The 16,154-nt window shown below is 38.3% G+C and overlaps 1 protein-coding gene across 13 annotated transcripts in view; it reads left to right on the top strand.

Annotated features, from left to right (window-relative positions):
- CFAP20DC (CFAP20 domain containing) overlaps nucleotides 1–16,154 on the top strand; it is a 234,689-nt gene that overhangs the window by 13,733 nt on the left and 204,802 nt on the right. The gene's annotated exons all lie outside the window — the stretch shown is intronic.

The raw sequence follows: 16,154 nt of genomic DNA, 5'->3' as shown, positions 1-16,154 counted from the left end.
ATGAAGTAATTAAACTAATTTAATCGTATTTCTCAGATATCATTATAGTCTGGCATTTCCCTAGGGGAAGAAGGCAAATTTCATCTGTTTAAGAAAATATCAAAGGATTATGGATTTGACAATAAACAGCCTATAACATGCAGAAACAAATAATCCAAAAGTTTGAGATTTTTGTTCTAATGAGGTGTAATTTTGTACTCTCTTGCTATTGAAAACCATATTTGGATTAAAATTGATCGAAATGCCTCATTTTAAAGTTATTTACTTTCGTTTAGAAATATCGGCTGACATATGAATGGCTTGGAATATATTTGTTTTAAATAGCCTTGCTAGGAACAGATTGTTTAACAAAAATGAGAGTATACAACTTTAACTCAGTTGGGCTGTCTATTGTCTGAGATGATTAGGAGAATGAAAATACCAGTTGATTTATACACATATAAAATGTAATATTGCTTAAGATTTCATTAATACATTTGCACTTTTAAAAACATTGGATTTAAGGTATGCTATTTTCTCATTTTTCTTTGTAATTAATAGCTGTCCAAGGCCTAAGCTTAGTCTTTTATTTTCCCTGCTGGAATAAATGAGTTTTCCTATTAATGAAGGTAATTTTGTACTAGTTGCATTGGTGCAAACGGAGAGGAAGGAAGAGCTTTCTTAATAAAATGAGAAAAACATAAATTTGAGGTTATTTATTTGTCTTTGTTTATGTGCATTAAATTATTAGTGATTTGTGTGTATGTTGGAAAAATATAAATTTTAGATAATAGTATACAGTCTACTTGTTTTCTTGAATGATAAAGGACAGGTGGAACAATGTATACCTTCATTTTATTCAGCTTTAAACCTCAGTAAACTTCCAAGATTTTCTATTATCGTCTGCCATGGTTACCATAATTCTTTAAAACAGTTCTTACAGTAACAGCACCAAAACACTATCTGATGCTCTTATGTATCTTTCCTTGGTTCTATGGAAAAAGCATTTTCAAGACACTAAAGGCATTCTAAAGGCACAGATAATACCACATAAAGCTTTATTTCCAATGTAGGGGAAAGTGGTTTCTTAGCAAATGGAAGGAGGCAAACTGTATTTTATTTTCATTATCAAGTTCCTTATATAGAAATGCAGTGCAGTGCCTTTTCTTCTGATCTCTACCACCCGTTCTTGGAGATTCTTCAGAAGCAGCGGCAGGGGCACTGGTAGTTGGCCTTCTGATCAAAGCTGTGCAGGACGCTTGGCTTAACCTTGGAGTGGACTCTTGCAGATGAGCATTCTTGGCCTATGCAAAATTAAGCTTTATTTGTGCCCCCAAATACTTGAGCTAACCACCCTAGCCTAGGCAAGATACTGTTTTAACTAAGTTAATAATAACTAAAGCTTTAATTATTGAGAAATTGACAGGGATGTTAGGTTTAACTTCATCTCAGCAGGAGAGCAGCAGATGTAAGCAAGCCTGACTACACCTTCATTACCCTATTATTAATGAACATCTTGGCCAGCTTAAGGCTGGGAAAACATTTTCAGGGGTGATGGGATCATTTATTAGATTTTGAATTCATGTCACTATAATCATAGATTCTCTTGTTCTCATATCCACGTGGACAAGCATTTGGATTTTTCAAATGGTTTTAGTTTTATAGTTTCAGCAAATAAATGTCTCATGGACAAAAGGTCAAAATTATTAAATAACATGAGGAAGGCAGTCTCTGTCCCGACCTTGTGAATTTAACAGATTATAAGGAAATATATTAACTCTGCATTTGAATTTGTTGCTAATAGATAATCAAAATATTTTGCCATTTTAGGAAGTAATGACAGAGACCATATTTTTACAAGAAAGAACATAGAATAACGAGTATAGACTTTCTAACTACAGCTTTTCTTTTTTTCTTAAATGAAAGGACTTTCTTTCAGCACCCTTGGTGTTTTACTGTGTTTCTAGCAGCATAGCTTTAGGCTATTTTAAATAATACATTTCTCTAACAAGCCTGGAAAGTCATATAGGAGAAAGATATCTGGCTTCTAAAATTTTCCATCATAAGAATGGGAGAGGCATTTTGTTTCACAAAGGTACGCTTACACATCAAGAGGTTTTCATAAGTGGAATCTTTCCAGTTGGATTACCGATGTAATCATCGTTTCTTCAGTATCTGCCTGTGTCTCTCATGTCCACTAGATGGTGTACTGCTCAGGGGGCGGTCATGCATCTGTGGGTTGGTGGATGCCTTAGAACCAGCAACAGCCCTGCCTGAGGAAATACTCATTCAATCAGGCCACAGATTACTGAATCCTTATTCCTGTCAGACAGCGTGTTAGGGGTGGGAGGTCAATACACGTTGAACCTGTATGCTTTTTCCTATCCCTACTTCTTCCCTTCTGGTCCCAGACTGCCATTACATGGCCCCTCATCTACTGTGGAACATCCAGTGGATTTCCCAGATTCTGCTCCTGTCGTTTTTCAGTTTAGTCTCCACATTGCCGCTAGCATAATCTTTCTAAAAACCAACTGGAATTCCCATTGTACCGAGGATAAACTCTCTCCAGTTCTTGATAGTCCTGTGTGTTCCGGTCTCTCACCTCTCCCATCTTATCGCGTACCTCTCTGCCGGGAGCTTACCATTTGTCAGCCAGACTGGTGCCTTTCTGGTCTTCCTGGCTTTCCCTTCCTCACACACCAGGTGAAGAAATCTTTTCTTAGGGTACTACACACAGTGGTTTATATTCCCATTTCTTTGCCTTGCTAACTCCTACTCGGTCTTCCCATCTCAGTTTGTTTATCCCTTCTTCAGAAAGGCCTTTATGGATTTTGCCCCACTAAATGGGTTTCATCTTTTATGTTCTTTTCTAGCACCCTGCTCTTTTTCCGTCTTTACAACTATACCAGTTTATAATCCTATACACTTGGTTATAGGCGTTGTTAGGCAAAGTTCGGAAATGCGGGTAAGTGGGCAGTGGGGACTAATGGACTGAAATGAATGAACAGGACCCAGTCTCTGTCCTCACAAGAGTTTATTCTGAGGGTGAAAAATTAGTTAAAAGGCAATTTAAATATATCTTGATAAATGTTATGATGACATAAGAGCAGGACCTTTAGGTAACATGGGAAGTATTAGGTAGAATAAGAGCATAATCTTGGACCTGGACAGATTCAGTGTAAGTCTCACTTTACCTCTATGTGACTTTGGGCAAATTACTTAATTCTCCTCACCTTTGAGATGAGAGTAATAATATCTGCTTCACAGGTGTGTCATAAGAATTAAATGAGAAAATTAAAAATAATGGATTACATTTATTAACCACTTACTATATACTGGGCATTGTCCCAAGCACTTTGTTTTAGCTGAATTAATCCTCAGAACAAACCTACATGGTAGTCGTAATTATTGCCTCTGTTTTACCATTAAGGAAACTGAAGTCCGGAAAGGTTGAGGAATTTGCCACAGGTTATAAACCTACTAACTCTTAGAGCTAGAATTCAGGGACGCCTGAGTGGCTCAGTCAGTTAAGCGTCTGCCTTCAGCTGAGGTCATGATCCCAGGGTCCCACATCAGGCTCCTTGCTCAGCAGGGTGCCTGCTTCTCCCTTTGCCTGCCACTCCCCCTGCTTGTGCTTGCTCTTTCTCTCTCTCACTGACAAATAGATAATAAAAACTAAAATCTTAAAAAAAAAAAATAGAGCTAGAAGTCAGACTCACAGTTTAAATGTGGAACCCGTGCTCTGCACCACCGTGCCATGCTGTCATACTTGAAAATATCATTATTTTTCTGTAATAACTACACATACACACAGATGTAGTAGGGATATTTTGTTTGAATCCTGTATAAGACGAAAGTGCTAAGCCTTCTATGTCTTTTATAGGGGCTTCCTGTGGTTAATACAGTGCTATCATTAGAACTCTAGGAAGAAAAGGTCTTTTGTTCTGAGATGTTCCTTATTCTTCAGAGCTGCATAACCTGACCAGCAATTATCCAAACACATTACATTTTGGGTGTAGAGAAAAGGGAATGTTTACAGTATTAATGCACAGTGTATTAGCAATAAAGTAACACAGTTCTCTCTTATTTCTCTTTTGGTGTCAACCCACAAAATAAAATCCCCTCCCTTACTTTTTAAAAAAATAAACTTATTTTGACTTATTTCTTATCTCTTAGCATTAGTTGCAGTTTTCATTTCCAAAGTATTTTAGTGTACCTATTTCTCACTATTTGACCTGAAGTTAAATGATTTAATAAACAACAGATTTTTGAGAATTCTTTCCTTTTGTGATCTCTTCCGTACATGGCAGTGGGATGCCAATGGCTCCCCTGTGTGGGTTGTTAGGTGTTTCAGAGCCCGGGGGCAGACATCTGGTGCACGGGAGGAACACCATGAACCTGAGCTCTTGGAAAAGAACCAACTGCATCTTGAAATAGAAATCCATTTTGCTATATTTGATGATGCCAATCACACTAAATGATTTTGGAATATTACATTTTTTGACAGGAATTGCATTCATTTTACTGAATATTGTTGAGCTGCATTAATTCCTTTTTCTCTATCCTGATTTTGTCATTATTTCGATGAATTCTGAGAGACATTTTGTACTGTTAATTCCTCTAGTGAATTGACATTATTTTTCTCATTTTCACTGATCTCAGCCAGTGCTTTTTCAGGATATGGGATGAAAGCACTATGAAGCTGGTAGTGGGCATCATGTGCTCTTTGGAGAGGTTGGGAATGCTTAGCCTGCAGGTCCTGGGAAATATTCCTGCCAGAAGGGTTCATATTTTAAGCCTTTAGCTATTTGGAGTACAACTTTCATTTGGAATCTCATAAGGTAAACTCTTAAAAAAAGAGAGAGAGAGACCCCTGAAAGGGCCCCAAGTCCTTTCAAATTTTAACTGATCCTTTGTGATGTCCTCATTGCAGTATTCTGAATTTGAATTTATATCTGACTAGAATTTAATGATTTTAACCTAGAATTCCATCTAAGATTTATGATGCTCATACCAGAATTGTTCTCTTATCCTTTTGCTGTATCCCCTATTTATATGCCTTTAGGCCAGGCACTTAACTTCTGTCTCAATTTCCTCTTCAGTAAATGCTAATGTGAGCTTGTTTTCTTTTGTTTTAATTGTCAGAGTTAATGGGGATGTTGGGTTTTTTCCTAAGAAATTTTAGGAGGTTTAGGTCCGTGTGGATCTTACAGCTTCCTCTACCATTCCTGCAAAATGGAAACATACCCATCCCACAAAACAAAGCTTTCACCTCAAGGTAATTTAATAAAAGTTTGCCCTGTATCACCTTTTCTGTATTGTTGCTAGTGAGCTAGACAAAGAGGTCTGAAGAGAAGTTTAATAGAAGTTTCAGGCCCTTCTGCTCTATTGAATTTTGCTCTTGTCTCTTCTTGAGTAATGTTGGGGACAGTAGACCTCTTTGAAACTTTATACCAAGTAGAGGGAATATGGCCTCACAGCAGCAGACCTGTTCTTTTCACATGCCATCCATCTTCTTCAGCCACTCTAAAGCCACCAGAGTTGAGAGAATACCTAAATTTGGTATCTTTACATTAGCAAAGAGCTTTTGAGATTGTGTCTATTTAACCAAGCACAACTCTTCCTGTGGAAAATTTATGTTATCTTTTTTGGTCATTTTGATGCCTTTCTTTGAAGAAAATAGTGGTTGCTGTGTATCTCTTAAGCGATGTGTAAAAATGATGTTATTCAAGAGCCAAGTATTCTGTTATCCAGTAAAATATTTTATGTCACATCTCTAAACTATGTGTTTAGAACCAGGCAGGAATGGCCAGGTGTTGCTCTTTTTTGAACTAGTAGGAGTATCGAGCACTAAAGTGGTCATGACATTACAAGTTTCATTAACATTTTGAATGTATCTCATGGCTAATTCCAACTTCTATTTTTTCTTTTTAAAATCATCAGTATTTAAATCTCATTATTTTAATTATATCCAATTAAATGTACTTGCATAATCAGTATATTTTGTTACATGCATTAGTAAGGAGAGCACTTTAAGATGCTTTGCATAGTGCCTTTCATAATATATTAAATTTGCATGCCTTAAAATAGGTTTTGTGTGGAAGATTTAGATAACACATGTGGTAGGTATATAAATCAGATGCCGTTTTCTTTACCTATTAAATAAGTGTTTTTTGAGAAATCTTTTCTTTCTGGTTGTTAGTTTGGTTCATTTACTTTCCTAAATTATCTTGACAGTAGTCTTTAGATAACCTAGATGCATTCTGAAAGCTAAAGCACAATACTAGCAAAAGAAAAAACGCACATATGCAAATATTTGGAAGTGTTCTTACTCTATACAATCATAATTAAAGGTCATACATTTGTTAGAGCTCTGCGCAGTTAAATTATTGCCCCAAACAGCATTAGGGCACAAGTCAGAGTCCTGTGATGGGTCAGCTTGCAGCTTGGGAGTCACTGGCTTTGCCATGTCCTGGCTTGAAGACCCTGGGCGAGATGCTAAGCCCTCTGTGTGTCACAACCTCATTTGTACAACAGGGGTGATATTTATACCTATTTATTGAATAATTACAAGGATTAAGTTCATAATGCCAAATGGTAATTGCATAGTTTGTAATTTTTACATCTCTAAATAAGAGTGCTGGGATATTTAATTTTTAGATTGTTCTTCTAAAACATTTTTTAAAAGATTTTATTTATTTATTTGAGAGAGAGAGGGAGAAAAATGAGCAGGTGGAGGGGGAGAGGGAGAGGGAGAAGTGGGCTCCATGTGTGGCTCAGTCCTAAGACCCTGGGATTAAGACCTGAGTCGAAGGCAGACGCTTAACCAACTGAGCCACCCAGGTGCCTCTGTTCTAAAACATTTTAGGCAAGTTGGGCATGTCTCTTTTCCCTGTGAAGTTTTCATGGTGCTAGTCCCTAGAGAAATGGGAAAGCTTTTTTTGACTACTGGCTCATGCAGGTTCTCCGTCTGGAAGAAAGTGATCAACATAAACATGAAAAGAAGTGACTCCCATCTCTTGGTTATAGATTTATTTAAAAGACAACTGTAGGAACTCCTGGCTTCAGAGCATTGGTTTGAGGGACTTAGAGGTGACCAGGCCAAGTGTAGAATCACAGATAGACAGGAAGGCTCATCTGTGAATAAACAGGCCCTGGGAAAAATAGATAAAGTAGATTTCCAGTGCTTAAGGTATAAGATGTAGGCCTTTGCTATTTACTATTGCCCGTGTTCTCCTTCACTAACAGGGATGATTAAAGATGACTCATAGCAAATCACATATCTTCCAAATGCTCTTACTTCTTTGATATGGCAGTGTTGGAAAGAAGTTTCTTCAACGTCATTGATATATAACTCACTTTTTATTGTCAGGAGAAATGTTTCGTCTGGTTTGGTTCTCTTTCCTTCTCACTGTATTTTTTTGAAAAGATTTATTTATTTGAGAGAGAGCACAAGCAGGGGGAAGGGCAGAGGGCAGAGAAAAGGGAGAGAATCTCAAGCAGACTCTGCGCGTTGGCTCCATCTCACAACCCTGAGATCATAACCTGAGCCAAAATCAAGAGTTGGACACTTAACTAACTGAGCCACCCAGGCGCCCCCCTCTCACCGTATTTTATTTTAATTCTGGCACTTAATTATTTCAGTTATTCAAAATAAAATAATTTTAAACATCTACAAAATACAATACAATATGTATGTTATGGGACTTACAGAGTCCCCATTATACAATTCATAATCATTTAAGAATTTTTATTAATGGAGCATTCTAGAACTTACTAATATGGAAGAAAAAGTCCTTGTTAGCAATTAAAATATGTCATGAAACTTTATGAACTCATTTGGCTTTGATTAAGTCATCCAGTAATAATTACAAGGAGCACCCCCCGGTGGGGAGGGCTGGTATCTAGCATTCCTGAATTTTGTAGTATTTTTTTCCCCTAAATTGTAGAGTTTCTCACTTGAATGTACAAGTATTTTAGAGTCTTTATTTGGACTCACAGAAATAACTTCAGTGGAATGAAATATATTTAGTAAATCACAAACATATCTTACAACAGCGCTTACACATAAGTCTGTTATGGCATTTCTCATATAATGGTCCTGTTATTTATGTATCGCTACACCAATTCTGTACCCTAACTAGACCATGTGATCTTCAGGGGCTAATGCATTTGGATCCCAATGAAGCTTTCATCGAACTTTGAATTTCTAAGTCCCATGTGAAAAGACATTCCCCAGCTATTACAGTAGGCAGCCGCAGACTTCATTGGACTTTGAGTTGTTCACAGAGGTCTAACATAGTACCTGGCACATAGCACACACTTGGTAAATGTTCATTTCCTTCTCTCAGCAATTTCAGATTCCTTGCATTGTTAAACTTCTTTGAATGGTCTCAGTTTCTGGTGTGTTGTACTTCTTTTGGGGAAAGAAGTGAAGGAAGATATGGGTGCTTTAAAATTGGTGAGATGGTGATACTTCCATTTAGAATTTCCATTCATAAAGATGAAGTTTAGGGGGCGCCTGGGTGGCTCAGTTGTTAAGCTTCAGCCTTTGGCTCAGGGTGTGATCCCAGGGTTCTGGCATTGAGCCTCGCATCAGGCTCCATGCTCTGCTGGGAGCCTGCTTCGTCCTCTCCCACTCCCCCTGCTTGTGTTCCCTCTCTCGCTGGCCGTCCCTCTCTCTGTCAAATAAATAAATAAAATCTTTTAAAAAAAAGAAATAAAGTTTGGGAGGTACCTGGAAAGAACACTTAAAATTGTCTAATGCCCTGATTTTTATACAGTTGTCAGTCACTTCTGTTGCTTCAAACAGAACAGTCTGTTCTCCCTTTTTTTTCAGTTTTATATATATTTTGGAATGATAATATTTCTATGTTTTATGTGAACAGAGGATGCTGTTTCTCCCTCAAAAGGTTGATATCCACCAATACAGTTTGACCTTCTCTTTAAAACTGAGTAGTAATCGCAACTAATGGAGCATCGAACTTTACATCAGAATCTGGGGATGTACTGTATGGTAACTAACATAATGTAATAAAAAATCATTTAAAAAAAAAAAAAGAATAACCAAGAAATACATATAAAGTGCTTAGGACAGTGCCTTGCCACAATAAACACTTGATAAATGGTAAAAAAAAAATTAAAAAATAAAACTGAGTAGTAATACATAGCCAAATAAAGCTGATGTTGCAAATTTCAACTACATGTAAGTCTTAACATTTACTGTTACTTTTTAGATGATCAATATTTAAACTTTAAGTTTTTAATCTTGATCTTAGACATCCTAGATCCATGAAGCCATCAGATTTGCCACAGCCCAAGCCCTACAGAGTTGGTCATCACTGGGCACTCTTGGCCTTTCTGGATCTGACCTTAGACACCTCCTTCCCCTTACCATTGACACTCTGGTTGCTGAACACCCCACATGCTCTTATGCCTCTGGCTTAAGTTGTCATCCAACCTGATCCTGTCTCTTCACCTTTTGAAACCCGAATAGCTCTTTAAGGTCAAACCCAAATATGTATCCTCCATGCATCCTCCCCCTGTTCTCCGGTTGCAGTTGGTCTCTCCATTCAGAGTGTTCTTGTACTTGTGTATATGATTCCTTTGAGGGTAGGGACAACTTATTCATCATTGATCACCACAGCACTTCGAAGAATTCTGTGTGCATGGTGGGTCCTCGATAATGCTTGTTATATCGTATTATACTGAAATGTGTTGAGGTACTGTCAGGGTGGTTCTTGGATTAGGAAAAGATAGGAAAAGAAACGAGAATTAGAGTAAGAAGCCAGTGAACAGTATCCAGCTTTCCTCTTCTCAACACTTATTTCCCGGAAATCTACTAACCGAGCCATAATTTAACCTTTTATTTGCCCTGCCAAGTATAAACTACATTTCTCTTAGCTACACCTCTACTGGCAGGATAGTAACTATTTCAAAGAATGAGAAAAGGCAGAAGAACTTAGGTAAGGAGAAATAAATTCTATTGAGTTTTTTCAAAACGGTTCTGTGGGTAAGAGTAAATGCAGATAAATGTTCTTAAGGCCGATTAAAGCTAAGGAGCATCACACTTGGCTCTTCATTGAAAACTCTGATTATAAGCCCCTAACAGAACACCCAGAGAACTTTATTTTTTTTAAACTTCATTTTTTTTTCAGAGAACTTTAATTAAAACCAAGTAGTCTGCCCTTTTTTATTGGAACACTTTAGTGATCTTACATGTTATATCTTTCATACTTAAAAAGCTATTATAATAAACCGAAACAATGACAGTGGTATGAAATCCTCAGTATAGTTGGAGGTTGGTTACGTTTGTTAGCAGTAAATAGGAACAGCTGTTCTGTTTCCTATACATAGGTACTACCGCCCCCTTTCTTCTAGGGCTAAATGCCACTGATTTGTAACTTGGAAAATACATTATGTAAAACCATATGTGATTATTACTATACCATAAATAGTGATTTATAATAAAATACACAAATTCACTATATTTTAGAAATTGATGTGTTAACATAAACTTTTAAAACGTTTTAGAAGTTCAATTCTCTGTTATTGTAGGGAATCTACAAATCTTATCCAACCCCTATTTTTTATAGAAGAAAACCTTGAGACTCAGAAAGGGGATGTGGCATTTTTCAAGACACAGAGTTTCTTAGAGGCAAAGTCAATACTGAATCCAGAACTCCTGACTCTCTAGCATCTTTGCTTGACATCTTTGCTGCCTTTTAGTGCTTGCGTTGGAAAAAGGTAAAGATATATTATTATTTTATAATCACGGTTTCTGACACTCTGAGAGCGAAGTTATTCCTGCAAGTACTTTGGATTCTCAGTTGTAGAAAGTTAATTCTGTTACTGTAATCCAGGTTTCTATTCCTCCCCAACCCCTGTCCTCTAAAACCCACCAGAAATCAGTTCAATTCTGTGTTTGGGTCAGGATTAGCGAGGCTAAAAAAACCTACTTCTTTTAAGGGTCACTTGGTTGTTAGGGACATTGCTCTATTAAAATTATGTCGAGTAAAAGAAGTGTTAGAAGAACATGGGGAGATCTTATGGAACCCAACTGCACAAGTTGATATGGGTCTCCTTGGAGGCGAAAGTTGTCGGTAATTTCTCTCTCTCTGGCAGCTACTCTCTCGTCTCTTGTCCTGTAAGTCTGCTGTGTTCTGTGTCATCCTGCAGACCAGCTTTCTCTGATGGCTTGTTATTATGCGCGTGGGCAAATGTGGCTGCCAGTACCTCCCTCAATGCCCCTACAACTCCCATGCCCATCGCTGTCTGACCACATTCAGTCGGTATATTTTCTAGTGCGAAGATCTGAAAGAATAATCAGGATTATAACCAGGCCAGTCATTGGCTTTCAGCCAGCTGCTTCGTCTTTGGTTTTAGCCTCAGAGGCTCTAAGCTGGAGCAGATTCCCCGAGAAGAGGGTATGGGCAGGTCAGGCAGATGGGCTGATGGACCCACTGGACTCTCCTTTGAGTCTGGGCGTTTTTCAGTCATCTTAGAACCTCTTTCTTTCTCAGTCACCTGCTAGTGACCTCTACGGATATTCCTGAGCCCCTCCAGTGGGTGGTATTTAGGGGTACATGGTAGCCAGCATTTTTTATTACAGTGAAAACTACTCTGAGGCCACTCCTGTCCTATGTCATGTCCTTCATTTACCTGGAATCCTGAGGTTTTGTCAATGGTGCTATATAAACTACCTTAGTTCCTCAGGGTAGGCTCTGCTTTGTGCAGTCACTCAAGGACGAAGCAGCAGTTCTTTAGTGCTGCTTTAGCTGAATAGCACTGATTAGAATGGTTAGGTTTACTGAGCATCTACAGGATGTTAGGCTTGTTTCATACTGTATTTGCCAGATTTGCTAAGATGGCTTAGAACAGTTTTACATATTTCTGTCACACATTACCTGAGAGCTGCAGAGGAGGGTCAACTGTGTATCTGTTCTGTGTCTTCTCTAGAACCTGCACTCAACAGACAGCCCCTATCTGGGACATGCTCTACATGAGGCAAGGGCAGAAGAGCAAGAGTCTGGGCAGAACCACACAATTCAAAGCTTCTTCTCAAATATGTGTGACACATGTTACTTCTGCTTACATCCCATTGGCCGACTCAGGTCATACAGCCAAGCATGAAGTCAGTTGGGGGAGACATGGAAACATCTTACATAAAAAGAGTGATAGTGAATAATTGTGAACAATGATAATATGCACAAACACATACACATGTTGTCTCATTCAATTATCACAACACTCTTAAATATGGATATGCTCACCATTTTACAGTGTATTAATTTAACAATTGTATATTTAGCACCTACCGTGTCCTAGACACTATGCTTTTTGGTTACTAGGGGTCAGCTGAGGGTCCTGACTATCCCATCTCTTATATTTTAACAATATGGGTTTATTTTGTTTAGAATGATGTGACTCTTAGATATACTGGTTATGAAACAGTAGAGTAGACTTACACTTGTGAAACAGTGCTTCTTAAACTTTTTGGTCTCAGGACCCCTTCACACACTTAAAAATTATTGAAGACCCCAAAGAGTTACATTTTCAGTATTTACCATATTAGAAATTAAAAGTAAATTTGAAAGATAGTTATTATTTAAAAATAGTAACCCCATTACATGTTAGCATAAATAACTGAATAACTAACATAAAATATCTATATTTTCTAAAGCAAAAAAAAATTAGCAAAGAGTGACATTGTTTTGCATTTTGGTAAATCTCTTTAATGTTTGGCTGACTAGAAGACAGGAGTATTCTCATATCTTCTGTATTCAGTCTCTTTTGGTATAATACATCATGTCACTTCTGGCAAACTCCAGTGTGTAATTGTAAGAGAAGGAGGGAAAAGGACAAAGAACATCTTAGTATTGTTCTGAAAATAGTTTTGACATCACAGAGCCCCTGAAAATGTCTTGGAGACTTTCAAGGGTCCCCAAACTGCCCTTTGAGAACCAAGAGTCCCTTAACCACACTTTGAGAACTGTTATTCTAAAGTATATTCTGAAAGCAAACACATGCATCCTCAGTGCATTTTCCTGAAGTGTCCCCTTTGTATTAATCTGGTTTATAAATCAGGTAACTTTACTAGTCAGGTTATTGACTAGTCAGGCTATTATAACAGATAATCCAATCTCTGTAGCTTAACACTGTAAAGGTGGTTTTCTGTTCTTGCCGCAATTCAGGCCAAGGGTCAGGGCTCTGACCTCCCACAGCATTTAGAGACCTACACTCCTTCCATCTTCCATCTAGGCCCTTACAGTCCTCTATTGGGTCTTTTGTGTCTGGACAGCAGGTACAGAAAGAGAGACTAGAAAGTCACATGGGAGGATATCTGAGGTCACATTCCTCCAGCCAGAACTCAAATACCCCCATAACAGCATTGGAGGCTGGGATATAGTCTGGCTGTGTGCCCAGAAGAAAAGGAAACAACAGGCTTTGGCCAAGACATACCATCCTTTACCAGCTGAGTTTCTAATAAGTTAAAAGAAAACTATGATTTATTGTCAGCTCTTTTGCCTTTACGAAACTTAAGTGGTATCCAGTGCAAAACAGCAATACCTCATGCTTTGAGAAAAACTGTAGGGACATGCAGTCCAAAATAATTTTTAAATATTTTAAACTTTTTATTTTGAAACAGTTTCAAACTTAAAGCCTTAAGTTGAAAAAATAGTATAAAGAACTACCATATACCTTTTACCCAGATTCGCCAGTTACTAATATTTTGCCACATTTGCTTTTACTGTCTGTGTGTGTGTGTGTGTGTGTGTGTGTGTGTGTGTACACATACACATTTTTCTCCAAACTATTTGGGAGTCAATTGCAGACCTCATACTCCTTCAGTAAATACTTTGGTATGTGCCTACTAAGAGCAAAGACATTCACTGACATACCATAGTACAGTTTTCAAAATCGGGGTGTTTTCAGCACTGATGCAATATTATTATCCGTGGTATAGACCTACTGTCCTTTATAGCAGTTGTGTTTTTAGTCTAGGATTACACATTGCATTTAGTTTGCATTTGTCTTCAGTCTCCATTAATTTGGAATGGTTCCTCAGCCTTTCTGTGTCTTTCACATCAATGACATTTTTGAAAAGTACAGCCTAGTTATTTTGTAGAATGCCCTTTCCTTGAGTTTGTCTGATGTTTTCCTTATTAAACTCAGGTTATACATTTTTGGCTTTAGAAATGAAATACTATGAAAGAGATATTGTATCATTCTCAGTGAATTTTATCAAGAGGCATATGATGTCAGTTTGTTCCATCATAGGTGGTGTTCACTTTGATCACTTGGTTGAAGTGGTGCCTGCCAGGTTTCCCCATGGTAGAGTTACAGTTTTTATCTTTAAATAGTAAGTCATTTTGGGAACATACCCTGATAGTTTGTAAATACCTTAGTCCCCCTCGAGCTTTCCTTTACTAGTTTAGCATGATGATTCTTGCCTGAACCAATTATTACTATAATGGCTGCAAAATAAAATGCATTTTTAAAATAAATTTATTTTATTTTCAAAGATTTTGTTTATTTATTAGAGAGAGAGAGAGAGCGCAAGCACAAGCAGGGGAGTGGCAGGCAGAGGGAGAGGGAAAAGCAGGCTCCCCGCTGAGCAAGGAGCCCAACTCCGGGCTCAGTCCCACATCCCTGGGATGACCTGAGCCAAAGACAGACATTTTGTCTGAGCCAACCAAGTGCCCCAGTAAAGTGCATTTTTAAAGTTACTTTCCAATTACACATATGAGAAACAAGTGTGGTAGAAATTTGTTAGCTCTCTGCCTAGCATACTTTGCCACATTTTTCTCTTACTAAAATTTTCTGAGTTTTGTTTAGGTATATCCCCCTACATAATGGCAGCCTATCTACTTCTAGTAAAACTGATGACAACATAGCCACTGGTGTGGGTTTTGACTGATAGGTCAGTTAGGATGTTCTATCCACTTAGCCACATTTATTCTTTTAGGAGTGGGACTCTGACCTACTCCAGCCCAATCAGAGTGAATGCAGGCTCTTGTTCTGTTGCTGGACTAGTAGTACCATTTGCATCTGGCACCTGTCCTGTGACCATGAGGATAAAGCTGACCAAGGTGGCAAAGGGGAGAAACAAGAAAGAAATTGGGTCATTGATGACCGTTTTGAGCTGTCAACCCTGAAACCTGCCCTATGTGAGCTAATAAATTTCATTCATTAAGTGAGCTAGCTTGAATTGGGTTTTCTGTTAACTTTTGACATAGAGTCCTAACTGATATTCCTAATAACAAATAAATAGTCATAGCTGTTTTACCTGATATTTAAAAAAATGGCAAGAAGGGTGTGTGCATAAAACTTCTTCAACACCCAGCAAAAGAAATGGGCATAAATGTTTGTTTCCTCCCCATCTTGGTGATCACAGCCTACAGCAGGCTACCAAGGAGGGGTAGAATACCAGAATCGGCAATATCTGTCCAATGTGTTAAAGGGCCCGTGAATTCATTTGCAGTAGTGAAGTTGTTACAGTTGTGAAGAGAGGCTAGATTCATTTGACTCCTTTCAGTTAACCGAACCAGCTTGAGTGAATGAAAACGCAGTAGGGGCATCAAACACAAGTATGTTGGAGCGTCGCATGAAGCCCAAGGACTGCAATGCAGCTGGGCATGGAAGCCAGCATTACAAAGCCTTAAGTACTCTCTCTCTCTCCTCCATCTCAGCTATTCTGTGTTTCTGCTTCATTTCCAGTCCTCCCAGGCAATTTCAAAATACCTAGAGAGAGAATATGATTGTGTCAGTTTGGGTCAGGCAGTCGCTCCTGTTCAGTTCAGTAGCGCTCATTGGTATAAAAATGATTTCAGAAGACCTAGCCCTGAAGGTATGGAGATTTCAAGGAGTCAGACTCCAGAGTTGGCTCCTTGAGAAACATTTATGAATGCCACAGCCAGCCGAGGGCATTAATTGTAAGCAGGAAGAATTGATTCGTGACGCCTTTCTTCCCATCTCAGGACTCCTGCCCCTCCTTATGAGCCTGTATTTCTCTCATTTGAATTCTTGCTCAGATGCTCACTAATAAGGTCTTAAGTTTGGGTCCTCATCATGTCCAGGATATGTTTTATTTTACGAAGTCAGTGTTTTATACCAGCAGCCTAGGAATTTGAACTGCAGATTCTTGGGCACCACTCCTGAAGTACTGAGAGAGA

This window comes from Ailuropoda melanoleuca, chromosome 4 (assembly GCF_002007445.2).
Source record: "Ailuropoda melanoleuca isolate Jingjing chromosome 4, ASM200744v2, whole genome shotgun sequence".
Lineage (NCBI taxonomy): Eukaryota > Metazoa > Chordata > Mammalia > Carnivora > Ursidae > Ailuropoda > Ailuropoda melanoleuca.
The sequence above is the reverse complement of the archived record's forward strand: the minus strand, read 5'-3'. Positions and strand labels throughout refer to the sequence as shown.